Source organism: Dermacentor silvarum, chromosome 7 (assembly GCF_013339745.2).
Source record: "Dermacentor silvarum isolate Dsil-2018 chromosome 7, BIME_Dsil_1.4, whole genome shotgun sequence".
Classification (NCBI taxonomy): Eukaryota; Metazoa; Arthropoda; class Arachnida; order Ixodida; family Ixodidae; genus Dermacentor; species Dermacentor silvarum.
The window spans coordinates 64,509,533-64,515,136 of NC_051160.1; positions in this window are offsets into that span (position 1 = coordinate 64,509,533).

Below are 5,604 nucleotides of genomic sequence, written 5' to 3' on the forward strand. Positions count from 1 at the left end.
CCTGTGGCAGATAGCACAATTATAATCCTTGATCTAAACTACTCGATGAGGCGGCCATTACTTCCACGAGAAATCAAAACGCCTAATTGAGTAATTAGCATAATTACGCTATTTAATTTTTTAATTAATGATTTTACGGCACATGTTTCAATCACCGAATTATAGCCGCTGAGTTCGCAAGGCGTATCCGCTTGGAACGAATTCTCAGGACCTAACCAGTTTCGAGATATTAATTTTTAACGTGTCCGACGAAATGTATGGGCGTTCCAGTTAACTTTTTGAGGAAAACGCTGTTTTATGCATTGAAGCCCAAAGTTAACTGGAACGCCCATGCATTTCGTCGGACACTTTGAAAATTATTATCTCGAAACTGGTTAGGTCCTGAGAATTGGTTCCAAGTGGATACGCCTTGCGAACTCAGCGGCTATAATTCGTAGATTGAAAGATGTGCCGTAAAATCATAAATGAAAAAGTTAATTAGCGTAATTATGCTAATTACTCAATTAGGCGTTTTGGTTTCTCGTGGAAGTAATGGCCGCCTTATCGCGTAGTTCAGATCAAGGATTACAATTGTGCTATCTGCTGCAGGCTATTTTAAAAGATTTGGTGCAGCTAAAATGAAACACCCTGTATGTGTGACGAGACATACGTGCATGACATGACGAGAATGACGTGGCGTGACGTGCTTCTGCATGATTTGTCATTATTGTCATGTCATGAGGTGCATGACTTGTGATGCAATTCATGGCACTCATGTCATGACACGCATGTCATTCATGTAATGACATTTAAGTCATGTCATTCATATCTATATATTGTGATTGCGCTTGCGACTAGAGAGCACTATTCCTCGAGCGGTGTTCTCATGAGTCACAAGAGCCGTTTAAGAACTTCTCTAAACATCTTTACAAAAAAATGAAATGTCTAAAAGAGATCTCAGATTAAATTTGATTTATATGTGCACTTCTACAAACCCTCCGTTTATGTGTTATAATGGTCTAGACAACCAGTTTTTAAGAACTTCTCTAAACATTAATTTTTTTTAAACCAGCTGACTGATGAGTTTGCCGGTAATTACAATGATTCTTGGATCGATTATCATAGCGGCAGTCGGCTCACCACTTATATTGAAGATCCTCCATTTAGGCAATTTATGTAAAAGTCGCTGAGTTTAAAACAAAATTTACCACCGAGTAGAATTCGAACGCAAGTCCTAACGTCATTGCAGGACATTCACTTGTGTGGGTAATAAACAATGGTAACTTGCCTTGAAATTTTGCAGCGCTGCTCTTGTTCGCTTACCATTTATGAGAGATAATCGCTGTCAACATTGAAGGGCACCTGAGTGCCCGTCACTGACAGAACCAATTGCTTCCCTTTTCACAGCTTCTATTGCGTCCAGAGGGTTACGCACAAGTTAGTTAACGATCCTGCACTGTCATCGCTTTTTAGCGCAGAAGCATTCTTTTGTGAGGGGCTGTCTTTTCCCAATTGATTACGAGCTCGGACGAGGCTCGCCCGTCGCTGAGCCTGATCGCGTTATCATTCAACTTTTGTTTTCCTTCCCACCTTTCCAAACGCCCAGTAGCACGCGAGAACTTAGTAGAACAGGGCCCGTATTTTGTAGCGATGCCTTATGATTTATTCTATACTACTCTTATCATCCACCGATCACGGCCGACTGATCCCGTTGATAAAGCGAGCGGACCGTCGCTCTGACCACTGACAAAGCGCGATAAGCGCGAACAGGCATTAGCACCGGAAAGGCATCGCTACAAAATACCGGTCCAGCTCGACCTCTCAGCTCACCTTCTCGACTGAATCCCTCTCTCTCACTCGCTCTTTACGTTATCGCTTACATACGTCACTCGGCGCGGCGCATGATAAGTTAATTGGAAAGTTAAATTTCACACGATGGTGGCCTTGAATGAGGTATTTTGCCACGTTGCATTTCATTTTGCAATATTTTCGCATATCGCCATTGGCTCCGATGTAACTCGGAAGCGGCCGCGCTGCCGTTGTCGCTGGGATCGATATTTGATGAAATGGAGCATTAGAAAAGGTGAGCCCCGGAGGTCATTTTACGACACCATTTCAGTTTTTCATTGCTTTCGCCAGACGTCATTAGTTTGGAGCCAGCCTGGGAGGCTGCTGCGCCGCCGTTATTTCTGAGACCTGCCTGTCGACACAAGAGTTAGAACAATAGAAAATCACAGAACGTCATAAAACAAGCGCCCAGCTCTTCAAGCCACTTCTGTCAAGCGTAATGAAACGGAACTGGTGTCACTGATGGCACTCGTTTCACGAAGACAATAACCTCGTGAGACCTGGAGTCCACCTGTGGGAAGATTTCTTAAAAGACTTATTAGAAAACAAACGGTGCTGCCAAGCGCCTTGAACACTCGTCCATTGCTGTTTAGAAGTCTGTGCCCCCATCTGGCTGAGTATGTAACAAATAGGGCGTAACTGAACGGCCTGACGTGAGACAGCCGCTTAGAGTGCGAACATGTTTTACGGCAGGTACGACTATTGCATTGTTCACATGACTCGCAGATCAACTAAACACGCTGCATTGCGTTTTTGCAATAACTGAGCTGAACGCGAGCACTTTTTCTTCTTGGCAGACGACGCAACTGTGTCCTTTTTCTTTTTTTTTTCTGCTACCTACTAAAAATAGATGCCCACAATGGTGCACACTGGAAGCCTAGATTGGTACCCCTGATTTTGATCTCTTTAGCGTGTCTTGAATTTTAGCCTGCATAGTTGAATGTTATTTTGGCACGTGTAGCTAGAGGCTGCTCGCTTTCGCTGTCCTAGGGGGACAAAGTTGCCATAGTAACCTGCCAAAATGAAAAAAAAAATACAAAATAGTCCTTGAAACTGTTAGGAAGAATGGCAACGTGTATACTGGAAAATCGTTCATCTTTTTTTTTCTGTGCCACTGCTTCCGTGGTCCACGTGGGTAGACATTGAATTATGTTTGAACTATAAGCCAGTAAAAAATTATTGCTTCATAAATAACTTACCCGAGTCCATGCAATGGCTTTCAAAACGTTAAATGAATAAGGCTACAGCAGGGTTTCTGACAGGACCTAGAAGGAGAAATAATGTCTAAAAGGGTAATAGTTTGGCAAAATGTAAAGTATTCTGCTGGTGTCGTGGAGAAACTAATGTAAGCTGCAGTTTGTGCATCAGCGTCCTGCTGCCATGCTGTAGTTTGATTTGATTTCCTTCTGAATAGTGCGCATAGATATATATATATATATATATATATATATATATATATATATATATATATATATATATATATATACTACAAGGGATTGGCAAATAATGGGATGGAATTAGGAAAAGCTACACCACATGCCTCACCCCTTTCGTGCATCGCTATCCTTCTTAACGGCTTCTTCGTTGCTGGTAACATTGGTTGATGTGGAATAAATTCGCCATGAAACTTACCCACGACTACGATTTGTCCCAGAAACGACAAGTGAAATCGATAGTTTTAAATAAAAAAAGTCGGAAAAAGCAAGTAAATAAAAATATTTATTGAGGACATATACAGGATCTTTAAGTGTAATAATTGGGAAAAAACGTGAAAAAAGAACTCGCAACACAGCCGGCACCCCTGGCTGCGTATACGGTTATGTAAATTTATGAAGCGCATTACAAATAACACTGCCGCTATGGCCAAACTCTAGCACTCAAAGCTATAGCAAAATTTTGAACACGAAAAGAAAACTCAGGATAACGAAAGGGAGTTCAAGAAATTGATAAAGAATGACAAACGTACACTGGCATTCGATGGCTTGATGATGATGATGATCACGTTAAACTATTTGGCACATACCCACTCACGGGGATTGTCCAATAGTTGTGCAAAGTTCACATATATGCTAAGCGAATAAATTTAGAAGTTCATAATTTTGTTGAATAAATTAAAGCAAGTAAAATCGAAGATGATTCAATAAGCAGTCATTCTAATAGAACACCTAAAAAAAGAAAATACGTATATATATATATATATATATATATATATTTATAAATGAGGACATGAGGATCACTTCAATCAAGTGATCCTCAGTAAGAAATATTGGGCCCCTGGGAAATTGGATTTAGGCCAGCGATGTCAATCTGGTGCGCACACGTAGACCTAGATGGCCACAACGCTTCCTGCAATACTCTCTCTTGGGTCGTCGGCCCTAGGATACTGCAATAGGAAGGTATGTTATGCCATATTTATTTTTTAAGTGAAGCAAAGACTGCCATATTATTTTAACGACTTTTTCCTGAACATGAAAACAAGAATATCAACTTTAAATCTCAAAATAATATAGCCTTAAAATTTATATTAACGATTAGTATTCTTTTATATTATTCTCAATTTTCAAAATTTCATATATGTTTTCTTCATTTTTTCCACACTGCCACCCAATTCACGGCCGTCCCCAATAGTGGGTTGGGTCATTCCCATGGGCAACAAACCGACCCAATCTGAGAGTGAAGGGCAGGCAGTCTACCTTGAGTACGTTTGGACGACAAAGAAACATGAGGAACAACCATTCTCGAGTACGAGCCACTTTTGAAGGCAAGCAAGCAAGCAAGCAACCATTTTCGAGACACGCGTCTCGCGCCAAAGAAGAAGAACACTGGGCGCGTATAGCGCGTTCGCTTCAAAAGAAGAAGAAGGCGCTCTCCGCGAAGACTGACCGAGAAACGGCGTCCGAGATCGCTCTTTAGATACTCGAGCGAGTGGTCCACCCTCCGAACCTCCATGGCCGCCCCTGCAGCCGGCCCTGCCCCTGCCGCCGCGGCCAAGAAGCCGGTGCTGGTCCAGCTGGACATGGACTTCAGTGAGGGCGGTTCGAGCCCCTGGTTCAACAGCAAGGGCCGCTCGATGGTGGCCAGCTTGACCACCGATCCGGAGAACGCTGGCCTGTTCAGCGAGCTGGCGCTCGACGGCACTATGGCTGCGCTCATCGGCTTCCTGGACACGGAGCAGCCCTCGGTGAGCCGCGTCGGCCTCGTCTGCTACATCCTGGTGGGCCTGGTGCTGCTCGTGCTGTTGCTAGCGCTGCCGCTGTGCGCGTTCACCATGCGACGCAACACGTCATCCATAGGCCTGCTGCCGTGGCTCATCTGCGAGTTCATACTCCTGAGCTGCGCCGGCATCCAGCTGGTAAGTCTCCTGTCCATGATCAGCACCTGGTACGGCATGAGCGACGGCCTGAACGAGAAGTCGCCGCAAGCCTACGCATGGACATTCGAGCTGCTGCGCAACTACACCGCGCTCACGGCGCTGCAGCTAAAGGAGGCCAAGGACCCAGCGGGTAAAGACATTGACAAGGCCCTCACGCTCACCACGAGCAGCATCAAGTGGCTCCAGGGCAACCTGTCGGCCTGGGAAAACAGCTTCTCCGGGTACGCGAACCTAATGCACATGCTCACCGGGCCGCTCGCCGTGGGCCAGATGGCGATTCTGGGATGCGCCCTGGCCGTCGCCGTGGCGTCGGCACTGCTGGCTTGCGGCGCCTGGAGCAGGCGCAGGAGGAACCTCGAAGCCGGCGGCAAGAGTCCAGTCTTCGTGGCGCTGGTCCTCATGGT